Here is a 15575-nt window from a genome sequence, read left to right as displayed (position 1 = left end):
TTCTCTCACTTCTTTTTTTGTTTTAATCATTTAAAGAGTACACTTCTTGGACAGAATTACCCCCAAATTGTGCTTCTTTCATTATTTTTCTACCCTTTAATTTTTTCTTATGTGGTGTGATGTGGAGGTTGCATAGGAGAACAGTTTCCTTCTGAGACAAAGGTGGCCAAGGAACAGATCCCAGGTCGGTGCAAAGGCCCAAAGGAAGCCAGAATCTGTATGTGTGTGCACTGACACACACTGTCACCTGCATTTCCAGTCTCTGCAGTCCCAACAGTGCAGCAGAGTCTGGAGTTCTGAGCTCCCTCATCTGCCCTGTGTGACACGTGTAAAATGGAACTACCCTAGTCCAATGGCTGGTTTTGATTCTCTTCACAGCCTGAAGCACCACATGGGTCAGGAGACAAGCCAGGATACCCAACCAGGACTCACATACCCTTCACGTAGATTTTAGGTGTTCCCTGGCATCTCAGCAGACATGTCACGCTGATATCTGGGTGCAAGGAGCTGGTCAAGTGTCTCGTCTCCATTTCTATAATGATGGATTTGTGTCTGGCTGCTGTGCAGACTCTGTACATGGATGCTGACACCTCTTGAACAACCTGCTCTGAAAGGGTTAACAACACAGGCTGTTCTTTCTGGAGAGGCATTAGGACAGCAAACAGTAAGATCTTAGCTGAGGGCAAAAGAAAAAGGATGGAAAAGATGTGGTCAGGACTGTTTGGGGGCACTTGTAAAGCAGCCCTGCACCTCATGTGGATTACTTCTGTGCTCAGGGAGAAACAGAGAGTTCTCCCTAATTTGAAAACATGAAGAGGAAGGAAGGACAGCGTCATTCAGGCTCAAAGGGACCTCAGGAGGCATCCTGACCAACCTCCTGCTCACAGCAGGGTCAGACCAGATTGCTCAGGGCTTTATCCAAACACATCTTGGTCACTTTCTGGGACAGAGTGGGTGTGCACTCCTGGGAAACAGCTTCCAGTGCTGGACTGTCCTCAGGACTGGAAAGTTTCTCCCTTTCTACAGCACCTTTCCAAGCCCAACCATCCAGATTGGATTTACCCATCTACTTGCAGACTGACCATAATATCCTACCTTGGACACAAAAATATCGCAGAGGATGACACTGAATGCCTTGCTGACTTACAGGGTACAGACCCCCACTGGTAACAGACCACCAATGGTCTCCCCACGTCCACAACCCTGTCCTTTCCTCACAGAAAGCAAACAGGATGGACAGGCACAACCTGCCCTGGGCAAACCCCGTCACCTTCTCTTCCAGACACCCAGAAATGGGGTCCCAGTGGCCATGCTCTGAGGCACAGCCCTTAGTTCCCCTGCTCACCCATGGGCCATTTTGAAAAGTGCACACACTGTGTGAGAGCTGCCAGTGGTCAGGGAGTCCCCCCAGTCTCCATGAGCTTTCCAAGATGGTGGAGAGTGGCCTCACTGTGACATGGTCCTGCTGTCCCAGTTCCTGGGATGCTGCCTCTGCTGTCCCATAGACTGGAGAGGATTGTGTTAGTACCAGTGATCCCTGACTTGATCCCCATCCGCTGCTGCTTGTTCTGCCTCCAGCCACAGATGCCTGGGAGACCTTGCTGGTGAAGACAGAGGACAAGAGACACAGAGATTATCACTTCTCTACCTTCTTAAATTTATCAGTGGCCACACAGTGTCTTCGTTTCTCTTCTAACTGTTCCTGAAGTAGTAACAGCTCCTTGTGGGGCCCTTGAATTGCCTTCCAGGTCTGGACTGAGTTCTGATCTGGACTGTTGCTGTGCTTGGAGGCTGCTGTCCTTGCAGACCAGATGAACTCACTCCTGCCACCCTGCCTGGCAGTTCATTCCATCCGTGTCACAGCTCTGTCTGCAGCACTGACAGCTCCAGCTCCCCAGTCAGGTCCCTGGCTGAGGACATGGCCTCACATCTGGGCTGAGCCACCCGGCACCAGCCCGGCTCTGACCTGCACAAGAAACCTGGTACCAAGTGTCCAAGAGCCCATGTGTGCAAAGGCTTTGAATCAGAGCACAGACATGACATGGGCAAAGACTGATGAATGTCTCTCTAGACCTAGGAGTATAAAACCAGAATAAAATGTCTGAACTCATTCAACTGAAGATATTCCTCCCCCGGATTGGAGGAATTAGATCCTTTGCTGTAATCTTCCTGGTGTCCTGTCTAAGGATGGGACAAGAAAAGTTGATTCTCATACTAATACTTTATTTAATACAAAGAACACAATGATGTGTCTCTTCAGAGGAGAGAGAATCAACATCACTGATTAATTGAGGTTGTTTCAAGGATGTGCCTCTGGAGCCCCAGGGACACCTGGAGGAGCCCAGAGGGGACAGAGAAAGGGACATCATGGGCTGCTCCTGTGCTGCGGAGCTGGGCTGGGCTCCTGGGACACAGGGAGCTCATGGCAGCGGCAGCGCTGCAGAGAGACAGCTCTGCCCAGGAGCAGCTCCTCTGCACACGCAGCAGGGCTGAGGGCTCTGCCTGCAGCACCAAGGGCACAGGAGCCAGGCAGAGAAAGAGGAAAGGAAATGTGGGCGGGAGGATTGCTGCGAGTTCACAAGGAGAGAAATCTTCACAGACAGTAAGTCTGTGGCTGCATATTATTACATCTGTAGATTTTGGTGGAATTTCCTAACGCTGGTACATCAAACGAGATACGTAAGTAAAACTGTTAAAGACTTTCTTGTATAGATAAGGAGGACCTGCAGCAGAGCAGGGATTTCCTCCTTAAACCAACAGAGGGATAACACATGGCAGCTGCCTCCTGCTGAGGATGACTCCAGGTGTGAGAAGCTCTTTGTGCAGGCAGGGGTGGCCAGGGCTGTCCTGCAGAGCAGGGTCCCTGCACCCCAGGGCTGTGCCGGGCAGGGACTCTGCCCCCTGCCAGGGTCAGCGCTCAGCCTGCCCGAGAGAGCCCAGCAACACTGAGGGGAGAAGCTGTTGGGGAAAGGAGCAAGACCTGGTAGGACAGGGTCATGTTGTGGAGAGGGTGCTGTGTGGGTCATCACTGCTCACAGCTCCAGATCACCTGCAGGATTTATCTAAGGCAATGACCCAATGACAAGATCAATGCAAGGATTACCAGACAGATAAGGAGCTTTGCTGAGCCTGTCTTTTCAGTTTCCTCTCCCAAGGGGTGAGGGGCTGCAGGAAAGGATAAAATTGAAAATGAGTTCTCATGCTGAAACAAGTCACTGAGACTCCTGAACTGCAGCTCTGAGTGATCAGCACATATGCCAGAAGGCTCATGACATTCCTTCCCCACCCCTCTGCCTGTGCACAGCACCTGCATCACCTTGGCTGGACCGGTCAGCCTTAGTCTGACCTGTCCTGTTTTCCAGCCTGCAGACAGGAAGATGCCCCCAGGCAGTGCCTGTGAACAGGCAGGATCTGTAGGGCCAGGGGGAGGGCACAGGGGGTGGGATGGTCTGTGAGTACTGACAGGGAACAGACATGGACAGGGAAACACCTCCCAGGGGAGAATCTCCAGGTAGCAGGGAAATGATCAGAAATGAGAGGAAACTGAACCCGGAATGATTACGGGAGGGAGAAGAGAGAAAAGTTCCTGTGACCCCCTGCAGGTCAGATCCCTCCTGTGAGCAGCCCCCTGGCCTCCTGTCCCACTCAGCAAAGCCTCTGCCCTCAGGGCCGGGGGCTCCAAGGCATGAAGCAGCTCCTGTGCAGCCAGAGCTCCAGTTCCTCTGCAGAGCACAGGGGCTGAGAGCAGCTGCCCGGCACTGTTGGTGTCTGGGAGGTGGCTGCACAGCTGGGGAAGGGGGACGCTGTCTGAGTGCCCGGCTGCCTCTGCCCTGGCCTCTCTCACCCCCACCCTCACCGCATTTTCCTTCTGCTCTGGGTCGCTGCTGTTGGGATCTTGTTCTTGCTGTCAGGCTCTCTGGGGATGGCAGTTTCAGCTGCAGAGTCACAGCCTGATCTTGTGGGTCCTTTCCTGCAGGTGTGTCCATGGGCACACGTGTCCCAACTTTGCTCTGACCTGTGGGCTGTGGGCAATGCAGTCTGTGGGGCTGGGGAATGAGCTGTGTGTGTCCTGGGCTAAACGTTGGGTGCTGAGACCTTAGGAAAGGGTGAGACCTGTCATGGTCTGAGGTGGATCCCTCTGCTCTCAGCAGCACCTGGTGGTTTTTCAGGGTAACATGGGAGTGTGATCAGCTCCCATCTCAGAAAGGTGCCAGCCCAGGGCAGCTGGAGCAGGACAGAGGGACAGAGCAGCTGCCCTCACTCTGCACTGACCCACAGGCATCCTCTGGTCTCGCAGGACTCGCTCTGTTCTCCCTGAGTGCAGCAGAAATGCTGAGGGTTTCTGACACCCAACAACACTCCCCAGGGTGGGAGGGGAGAAGGAGCTGTAGAAACCCCAAACCTCTCAAACTCAGTTTCTCAGGCCTGAGGGTGCAGATGCTGACAGTCCCTTCTGCACCAGGAGCGGCTCCAGCTGACAAAGCTGAACACCAGGACTGGCCCCTGCCCACCCGATCACACAGGGTCAGGCTGAGTCCTCAGGAGCGCCTGGGCACAGACCCTCCTCTTCATTGCACACTCATCAAGCATCGACGAGGGCCCAGCCAGGACGTTCTCCTGGAAGAAGAAAAGTGTCTCTTTGTGTGAGGGTCTGTGGGAAATGGCTTTGGTTTTTCTGAGAGAAGTCTCAATCTAAACCTTTTCCTTCTTGCACAGGTCCTCATGCCCACAGGCAGCCAATGTCCAACAGCAGCTCCATCACCCAGTTCCTCCTCCTGCCGTTCACAGACACACGGGAGCTGCAGCTCTTGCACTTCTGACTCTTCCTGGGCATCTATCTGGCTGCCCTCCTGGGCAACGGCCTCATCATCACCACCATAGCCTGGGACCAGCACCTCCACACCTCCATGTACTTCTTCCTGCTCAACCTCGCCCTCCTTAACATGGGCTGCATCTCCACCACTCTCCCCAAGTCCATGGCCAATTCCCTCTCAGATTCCAGGGCCATCTCATACTTGGAATGTGCGACACAGCTCTTTTTGTTTCTCTTCTTGATCACAGCAGAGTTTTGTCTCCTCACCATCATGTCGTATGACCGCTACGTTGCCATCTGCAAACCCCTGCACTACGGGACCCTCCTGGACAGCAGAGCTTGTGTCCACATGGCAGCAGCTGCCTGGGCCACTGGGATTCTCAATTCTCTGCTGCACACGGCCAATACATTTTCCCTGCCCCTGTGCAAGGGCAATGCCCTGGGCCAGTTCTTCTGTGAAATCCCCCAGATCCTCAAGCTCTCCTGCTCACACTCCTACCTCAGGGAACTTGGGCTTATTTTGGTCAGTGCCTGTTTAACTTTTGGCTGTTTTGTGTTCATTGTGGTGTCCTATGTGCAGATCTTGAGAGCCGTGCTGAGGATCCCCTCTGAGCAGGGCCGGCACAAAGCCTTTTCCACCTGCCTACCTCACCTGGCCGTGATCTCCCTGTTTGTCAGCACAGGCATGTTTGCCAACCTGAAGCCCCCCTCCATCTCCTCCCCATCCCTGGACCTGGTGGTGTCTGTTCTGTACTCTTCAGTGCCTCCAGCAGTGAACCCCCTCATCTACAGCATGAGGAACCAGGAGCTCAAGGATGCCCTCTGGAAACTGATGACTTGATTTCTTCTGAAGCTATAAACTGTCTCTATCTTCTTCTACATAAGAGTATATCTCATTAGAGTTTCATCCTGTGTGCAGTATTTTTTGTAGCTATTTGTGGGTTTTTTTTTTTTATGATAATATTTTAATTCCCTTTGTAATTCACTGCCTGCTTTTCTTTTCACACCGAGTGGCTGTATCAGTGTGGAATTGTGTTCTCTGTGTTTAAGCAAAATAAAGGGTCCTTCACCATTTTTTTTCACCGGCATTGTTTCTCCAGGATCTTTCTGGAGCTGCAGGGATAGATCGTGTGTGCATGGGTGAGAGGGAAAGGAGCTCTCGCATGGCAGCCCTGCCAGAGAGCAGCAGCGCTTGTTCTTCCAGAGCTGTTCTGGTTCCACTCCACACTCTCCTTCTCATCCCTGGTGTTGGTGTAAGGCCTGAGTGCTCTGGCAGCTTGATCACCGTCCTGCTGTGTGTCAGTGCTGTGGGCGCAGGCAGGGACAGGCAATGGGCACTGCTGTGACAGAGCTGGCCTCACAACAGCCTTTCCAGATAGAAAGGTGATCTCCTATGGGCAGAGCCTGAAGGTTTAGGTCTTCTTCCAAACCTTCTCTCAAGAATATACCCAAGAAACTGGCCCACAGATGAAACCCCAATGTACAGCTGAACAGTGTGTGTGTGCAGGGCTGGCACACAGCAGTGTCCTCTCACAGCCAGGCTCCTGCCAGAGACCTGCAGGACCAGCAGAGCAGGGCTGGACTGTGCCCCTGTGCACTGGACACCCCGTGGAAGGAGCCCCAGGTCAGTCACCATGGACTGGCCCCTCACAACCACCATTTCCAGCACTGGCCTCTCACCCACAGACGCTGTTCTTCCCTCCATGGAGGGACACTGAATGAATAGGTGCAGATGTGATGTGCGCACGCACATCATGGATGTGAGGTGAGATGAACACAAGTGAGCACAAACATTCTCAGCTATTTCTTTTGCTTCCATTAAGGTCTGTGGCACAGAGAAGGTCTTGAGGTCACTTCATATTGGGAGGTGAGATTCACTCACTGCCCCAGTGAGATTCATCTCAGCTGCCGTGGATAGGCTCATTGCAAGTGCTCCAGTCTGCTCTGTCACCCTGGCCCATGATTCTGGATTGTGCTTTCAAAAGTGACAAAGTGGCCAGAGGGGTTTAGAGGTCCTTGAAAAAGGTAGATATCAAACCCATCTGCATGAAAAGCACAAAGGAGAATTAATGGCTGGTCAACCTGCCTCCATACCTGGAATTTTGCAGGGTCACAGACATGGTGTTCCGTGGTGTCCCAGTAGCCAGATCAGAGATCTCTGGGCTGGAGAATTGGAAGCTGAGTGGAAAGCTGGCTGGACAATCAAGCCAAATGTCATCAGTGGTACAAAGCCCACCATGCAGCCAGTTACTAGTTTCATCTCTCAGTGACCAGCACTTGGACCAACACTGTTAAACATCTTTATTCTCCCTCTGTGTGATGTGACGAGTGCACTGTCAGCTCCTCTGTGAATGATGCAAATTTGGGAGGAACCCTTGAACAGCCTCACCTGGTTCATCCTGCCTGGAGCAGGACAGTGACACAAGTGGGACAAGGGCTCTCTTCAAACCTCAAGTTATTCTGAGATTAAATGAATCTTTCCTTTGTGCAGAGTATTTTGAAGACAAAATAAGAAGAGGAAGGATAAAAAGAATAAGAGACATAAAACGAGTTCTAATGTTGTCAACAAAAATACAGCAGTTCCTCTGAAGAGTGTTTTTCAACTCAAATCTCTAGTAGGGAATATATTTGATAAATTTGATAAAACAAGTATACTTTGATCTGATCGAGCCCTGGGCCATAAAAAAGGTGATGGATAGTTATGGCAATATGAGTTCAGTTGTGTCTCACACACTCATAATCCAGTCAGAATCCTGTGGCTGTGAAGGGGACAGTGAGGCCAGTTCTGTCTCTAGAGGTGACAGCCCAGCAGCAGGGACATGGCTGGGAAAGAACCTCAGCCTAAGTCTGACAGATCCTACCCAGGAAGAGACCTTGGAGACAGGTTGTCACATCCATCCCACCTGAGAACATGATGGGACAGCAGCAGGGACATGGTCGTGTGTATCAGAGAAGCTGAAAGGCCAGCGGCACTCATGGAATTTAGGAGATCATGGTGAGGTTACTTCTCTCTGGATAAGTGCAAGATGACTAGAAGAATAACAGGTTGGATCTCTGCTTGATGGGCAGTTTCTGAGGTGGTAAAGCTTCCAAAGTAGTGGTAAAAAGCAGCAGAGAAAAAAACCCAAAGCCACCAAGTGCAGATTGGGAAGTAGACACTGGATATCAGGAGTAAGAAATGTCACGGACAGGCAGTGCTGTGGGGCAAGAGGTGACCCAGAGGGAGCTGGATCAGCCCATGGTTTGTGTTCCAAAGAGCAGCCGGTGAGGGTGCAGACACAGCAGTGAAGGTGCAGAGATGCTGGGTGAGAGCAGGTGGGAAGCGAGATGGGTGTCTGCAGCCTGCAGGGAAAGAGGGGCAGGGGCAGCACCGTGTGGAACAGCCTGTGGTGGAGATGGCAAAGGGCGCTGTAAGGCTGGAAGGGACCCACAGAACCCAGGTCTGTGTCCCCTTGGCCAGGGCAGTTGTCTCTGCCAGTGACCCCAAGAGCAGACATGTTGTCCTCATGGCACTGGGGCCTCGCTGCCTCCTTGCAGCCCCATGGGGAAGCTGGAAGTTGTTGTCCCAGTGTTGTCCTTCCCTGGGCCTTGCACACCCACATCCCACGGTCCCAGGAAGAACCCTGAGCCATGTGTTTACATCTCATCTGTACAATGAAAATATGGACTTTTGACCTAATGTTTCATAGAATCATAGAATGTCCTGAGTTGGAAGGACCCACAAGAATCATGGAGTCCAAGTCCTGTCCCTGCACAGGACACCCCACAGGTCACCCCGTGTGTGTGAAGACGTTGTCCAGTCTCTTCTTGAACACTGTCAGGTTGGGGCCGTGACACCTCCCTGGGGAGCCTGTTCAGTGTCCAGCACCTCTGGGGGAAGAACCTTTTCCTCATGTCCAACCTGACCCTCCCCTGGCACATCTTCCTGTCATTGAGTAGAGCAGGAATTTCAAGGATGTTTGAGGAGGTGCCTTTAAGATTTCACAAGTCTATGTTCTATAAAGATACAGGTTCAACTTGTGAAGTACACAAGGTTAAACCTAAATTAGTGTGATTTGTGTTTTCTAAACTCTGGGTACAGTCACTTAAGCGTGTTTACAAATCTCCTTCTTGCCAATCTTCCCTTATATTTCCACACCTACAATTAGTGTCATACTCAGTATAAAGCTCCAGCTGACATTTCTGGCTGGTTACTTCCATCAGTTCAGATTTGCCAGGTACTATGGTTAGTTTAGTTGGGAATTTTTGTTCTGCTGGGAGTTTTGGGTGAGTTTTTTGCTATTCTGCCATTTTGCACTTGGGCCTAGGGCCTTTTTGCTCTGTCTTGCTGGGATTGGTTGTTTGGGACCAAGGTGCTCCTTTCTCCAGGACTGGCTGTTCCGTGTGACTGGAGTTACATGATGGATTGCACTGAATATATTTACTTAATTTAATTTAGTTTGACTTTTTATATTTCATTTTAATTTTTAAGTTTCATTTCATTTAATTATATACATAGCAGTAGTAGTATATTATACTATTTTTATTGTCTTATTAAAATGCTATTTCTTAACCCACGGGTTTCTCCATTCCCTTCGGTTATCTTCCATATCGCACTTAATAGGTTGGATGGGTACATGAGCAGCTATTGTGGTCGTAGTTGCTGACTGGGGTAGAACATTGAGAGAGAAGGACAGTCGTGGGTCAAGAACTCTTGAAAATCACTTTCCAAGATGATGGCACTGGGACAGTGCAGGATGGACCATGGTGGACATGGCCAAGGGCGCTGGCAAGGCTGGATGTCCCTGCAAGAGCCAAGGTCTTTGTCCCCTTGGCTATGGCTGATGTCCCTGCCAGTGAGGTCTAAGAGGAGACACGTGGTTGTCATGGCCATGGCACCCCATTGCCTCTTTGCACCCCCAGGGAGTGTCACACCATTGTCCTGCACTGGGCATCGCACTCCCCACAGCCCCAGGAAGAGCCCTGAGCCACACGGGAGGGACAGGATCTCCCTTCCAGGGGCAGGGGCTCAAGGCTTGGCCATTGTCCTTCATCAGACAAACCAAGGGCTTTCTCAGCATCAGAGCTGCTGCACTTTGCCTTTGCCTGATGCAATCACTGCCTCCAATTATCTGCTCTAACGAGTCCCTGGGAGGCTTTGTCAGTAACAGCCCTCAGTGGGGCCCATTAATGCTTCAGGGTACTTTGGAGTTTGTTCTGGCTTGGACTTCTTGAGCAGATTCTTCAGTCTGTCCTTGGTATCTGAGGTTCATGGACTCAGCACCAAACACACCATGGGGCTCATTAAAAGACAGAAAGCCCTAACGAGCAATGTTTCTTTCCCTAATTTTCTTCACATCTTCAAGACTTGCAGAACTAACTGGAGAAGGTCCAATGGGACACTTAGTGATGAGGATTTCAAAGAAGATTTCATAAAGGAGGGTTTAATCTTTCAAAGGTATTTTCAATCACTTTCCAGTGTATAGAAGTGACAGCAGCACTCTACAATGGACACTGATCCAGAGGGTCTCCTGGAGACATCTGGGCAGGCAGGAGAACAGTCCTTGAGACTGGACACTGTATGGACCACCTGGCTCCTCATCCCCACCCCCAGTCTGCTGGTTTCCTCATTGGCCACCAGAGACTTGGTAAAATAAGTACAGGGGAAGACCAGAATTTATTCTCCTTCCCCATAATTCACTTTTTGGCTTTTTTCTTTTTAATTTTAATATGTTAAAAAAACAACTAAACAAAGATCTCCAATCAAACAAAGAAACCAACCAAACAAAAGAAGCAAAAAACCCCAAAAAACCAAAGCAAAAAAACCCTCAAACCAATTAATAACAACAACCAAAACCAAAAACAAAACAGCAACAAAGACAACAAAACAAACCACAAACAAAACAACAACAATAAAGTGGACATTTCCAGATAAACATCAGTCATCAGGTGTCTCACCATTAACAGCCAGGGCCATTTTAGGGCCCAGTGTACCTGAGGTGCTGGGCTGGGATTGACATCTATCACACAGGACCTGGGGAGACCAGAGCACCGTGCAGTGCAGGTGGAGCCTGGGCAGGGGTTCCCGGGGCATCTACACTGGCACCAGATGTTTGTGTCCCTGGAGCTGAAGACATTTGTGTCCTAAATCCGTCCCCAGTTCTGGAGAACTCTTTCCTTTCCAAATAAAAGAGACTCCCTTACAAAGACTTTAAAATAAATAAGTAGATAAGTAAATAAGTAAGCAAATAAGTAAATAAATACATACATAAATAAGTAAGTAAATAAGTAAATGAGTAAATCAATAAATAAATAAACAAATAAGTAAATAAATAAATACATAAATACATACATGAATAAGTAGAAAGAAAGAAAGAAAGAAAGAAAGAAAGAAAGAGCAAGAAAGGAAGAAAGAAAGTTGACACCTTCCTTTGCTTTGGATCTTTGTCTTCAGTTCTTATTTTAATTGTCATTGACATCAACTGACATCTGATGGGCCTGCAGGCATGAAGCCAAGATCATGTTGTGTCTTGCACAGCGCCCCATGCCCTCTGAACCTGCCCTGCCCAGGACTCCTCACACGTTGCCCAGAGCGAGTCACACTGAGGTGTTGGCTGGTTCCCTGGCTGGGATGTTGGTTTAGATGGTCACCTACAGCACAGGTGGGTCCTGCCCCATCATCGCCTGCTCTGCTCCAGTCTGAAACAGAGCCCAACATCACAATGGGATCATGAGAGAACTGAGGCTGAAGGGACCTCAGGAGTCTGCAGTCCAACCTGTCACCAACTGGGTCACACCAAGGTGTTCAAGCCTTGATTCAATCAGAGCTTTAGCAGGACTAGAGAAGTGATCATCCCTTTGTACTGGGCACTGGTGAGGCTGCACCTTGAATCCTGGGGTCAGTTTGAGGCCCCTCATGGCAAGGAAGACATTGAGGTGCTGGAGAGAGTTCAGAGGAGGGTGACAAGGCTGGTGAAGGGTCTGGAGCACCAGTCTCACGAGGAGCGGTTGAGGGAGCTGGGGCTGTTCAGCCTGGAGAACAGGAGGCTGAGGAGAGACCTTATTACTCTCTACAGCTGCCTGAAAGGAGGTTTTATCATGGAGGGTGTTGGCCTCTTGTCCCAAGCAGCAAGTGATAGGACAAGAAGAAATGGCCTCAAGTTGCACTCGGGGAGGTTTAGATTGGATATGAGGAAAAACTTCTTCAGGGAAAGGGTTTTGAAGCAATGGAACAGACTGCCCAGTGAGGTTGTGGAGTCCCCATCACTGAAGGTGTTTAAAACACAGATAGATGGGACTCTTAGGGACATGTTTTAATGCCAGATTGAGGTTATGGTTGGACTCGATGATCTTAAGGGTCTCTTCCAACCACAATTATTCTATGATTCCATGATAAGTCATGTTTGCTATTTTCTTTCTCAGAGGACCATGCAGCCTCCCTGAGAGCCAGGACTTTTCTGAGGTGTTTGGGAGACGTCTCACGGTCACACCAGCCAGTTCCACCAGCCCCTGTCTGTCCCTTCCCAGACCAAACCTCTTCTCCATATCCCAACCTTCCAGGCGAGTTTCTGGGACACAGCAAATGCTGTCCAGGTCCTCTGGGCCTGTTCAGAGAGAGCAGCTTGCCAACATGGTGATGGGCTCTCTGTGCACCTCAAAGCTTTCCTGACCATTTTTCTCAATGTCCCACTTGCACCCAACCTTTCTGGTCCTTGAACTGTACATGAGGGGATTGAGCAGGGATGTGGGGATGGAGTAGAAAAAAGACTTTGTCAAACTGTCTTGCGAGGGCTGTTCTGGGCATCCCACAGTCCAGGATGAGGGTGCTGGAGAAACCAGTGGCATTGGTGAGAGGTCCAGGAGGAGAAGGCCTTGTGCCTGTCTACACTGGGGTAGAGCAGTGATGCATTCATGGGACGCCCATGTGAACAGGAAGGGGACAAATGGCTCTAAAATGCCTTCCAGCCAGTTCTTTACTCATCGCAGATACACCATCCAGGCCACGAGCTGCAGCTTCTCCAGGAGATGCTGTGGGACACGGTGTCAAAGGCTTCACTGCAGTCTAAGGACACAACACCCACAGCCCGTGTGGCGCATTCACTCCCCACGACAGACTTTCCCTCATCTGCTCAGCGGTCACCTTGTCACAGAAGGAGATCAGGCTGGTCAAGGAGGACCTGCCTTTCATCAAGCCATGCTGATTGGGCCCCATTGCTCGTCTGTGTGTGTGACCTCACAGTCCTTTGCCAGCCATGTTCCTGCTGTTGGCCAATCCCCTGCAGAGGCAGAAGTGACCTCACAGTGCCCTCCACACCCATTGGTTCCTACTGGACAATGAGTTCCTGAGACACAAGTGACCACACGGCATCGTACCCACCATCACCCTCCTTGTGGTCCAGTGTGTGAGCAGATCAAACTGAGCTGCTTTCATCAAATGTATCTGATAGATTTCCTATCAAGGGTTTGAGTGGAGAAACGTTCCTCAGAGGAGCTGCTGTATTTACTCTGGGGCATTTTATATCTCCAAGGAAAAGATTCATGGAATCCTACAATAACAGAGGTTGGAAGAGACCCCTGAACACCATCTCTGTCCCACTGACCTTTATGGCACCCCAAGGAATAGCTGATTGAATTTGTGCTCCCTTGGGTTCATCTCACCACATGCACACAGTGGACATGTATATGATGACCTAGTATTTCATAGAATCAAGGAATCTCCTGAGTTGGAAGGACCCAAAGGATCATGGAGTCCAACTCCTGTCCCTGCACAGGACACCTCACAGTTCACCCCGTGTGTCTGAGGATGTTGTCCAGTCTCTTGTTGAACACTGTCAGGTTGGGGCCGTGACACCTCCCTGGGGAGCCTGTTCAGTGTCCAGTACCTCTGGGGAAGAACCTTTTCTGAATGTCCAACCTAAACCTCCCTGACACATCTTCTGCCTTTCCCTCAGGTTCTATCATTGGTCACCAGAGAGAAGAGATCAATACTTAACGTTCCTTGTCCCCTTGTGAGGAAGCTGTAGCCACCATGAGGTCTCCTTTGAGTCTTTTCTTCAGCTCCAATGCTCAGAAACCCCTTAGTTTGCTTTCTGCAGCAGAAAGGAGGAGCCATGAGCTCCAGACAATGGGAAGGGGGATCCTGTCCCTCACACACGGCTCAGGGCTCTTCCTGGGACCGTGGCATGTGGGTGTGCAAGGCCCAGGGAAGGACAACACTGGGACAACAACTTCCAGCTTCCCCATGGGGCTGCAAGGAGACACCGAGGCCCCAGTGCCATGAGGACAACATGTCTGCTCCTGGGGTCAGTTACAGAGACAACTGCCCTGGCCAAGGGGACACAGACCTGGCTTCTGTGGGTCCCTTCCAGCCTTACAGCGCCCTTTGCCATCTCCACCACAGGCTGTTCCACACGGTGCTGCCCCTGCCCCTCTTTCCCTGCAGGCTGCAGACACCCATCTCGCTTCCCACCTGCTCTCACCCAGCATCTCTGCACCTTCACTGCTGTGTCTGCACCCTCACCGGCTGCTCTTTGGAACACAAACCATGGGCTGATCCAGCTCCCTCTGGGTCACCTCTTGCCCCACAGCACTGCCCTTCCAGTGACATTTCTTACTCCTCATATCCATTCCTCACCTTCCAAGTAGACTTCTTTTTTCTCTTTCCTGCTTCTTCCCACTATCAAGAAAAGCTCGACCATCTCATAAACTGCCCTTCATGCAGGGAACCCAACCCGTTAGGCTTCTTGTGTTTTTTTATCTGAGCATAGAGAAGTCACCTCGCCATGATCTTCTAAATCCCATGAGTGCTGCTGGCCTTTCAGCCTCTCTGACAGACACGACCATGTCCCTGCCCATGTCCCGTCATGTTCTCAGGTGGGATGGGCATGACAACCCGTCTCTCTTCCTGGGTAAGACCTGTGGGCCCTTGGGCAGAGGTTCTTTCCCAGCCATGTCCCTGCTGCTGGGCTGTCACCTCCAGACACAGAACTGACCCCACTGTCCCCTTCACACCCACAGGATTCTGACTGGATTATGAGTGTGTGAGACACAACTGATCTCATAATACCACACCCAGCCTTCCACCTCCTTAGCACTCAGGACCTCAACAGACTGAAGCATGTTCTATACATTCCTACCCCTACCCCTCTTTCCCACAGGCTGTAGACACCCATATCTCTTCCTCACCTTGTTCAAATATGTCAAATATATTTTCTACTAACACTGTGAGGGAAAAGCACTCCTCACTGGAACTTCTGTACTTCCGTTAACACCTTCCATATCTTTTCTTCTGCATTACCTTTTTTTTTTTTTTTTTTTTTTTTCCCCTATTCTTCCACCTATTCTCTCTCCAGAAACCTCCCCAAGGCAAAAATTCTGTCAAATCACAGAATAACTCAGGTTTGCAAGGAGCCCTTGTCTCACTCATCTTGTCTCACTCTCCTGCTCAGGGTGAACCAGGTGCGGCTGCTCAAGGCCGCCACCCAGGTTTGCATCATCCTCAAAGGCAATAAGGCTTCACTCCGTTACATCATAGAAGGGGAGAATAAAGATGTTCAACAGTGTTGTCCAAGTGCTGGTCACTGAGGGATGACACCAGTAACTGGCTGCACACAGGACTTCGTATCACTGGTGATATTTGTGCTGGATGGTTCAGCCAACTTCCCACCCAGCATCCACTTCTTGAGCCCCATCAGCACCACTCTGGCCAGAAGGAGACCATGGCTGAGCCTTGCAAACGCCCTGTACACAACATGCCTTTCTTTCCCCTGTCCATTTGGGTTCA

At 50.5% G+C, this 15575-nt stretch overlaps 1 protein-coding gene and 1 pseudogene across 2 annotated transcripts in view; both read left to right on the top strand.

The window, feature by feature from the left end:
- The window catches only part of LOC308050573 (olfactory receptor 14A16-like), a gene marked incomplete at its 5' end in the record, with an annotated part of 276539 nt that overhangs the window by 195443 nt on the left and 65521 nt on the right, over positions 1 to 15575 (top strand). The window lies entirely within an intron of this gene.
- LOC308050705 (olfactory receptor 14J1-like) lies at positions 4740 to 5654 on the top strand (annotated as a pseudogene). The gene has a single exon. The product of its transcript is annotated as an olfactory receptor 14J1-like (transcript).

This window comes from Nesoenas mayeri, assembly GCF_963082525.1.
Source record: "Nesoenas mayeri genome assembly, chromosome: 29".
NCBI lineage: Eukaryota > Metazoa > Chordata > Aves > Columbiformes > Columbidae > Nesoenas > Nesoenas mayeri.
The sequence above is the reverse complement of the archived record's forward strand: the minus strand, read 5'-3'. Positions and strand labels throughout refer to the sequence as shown.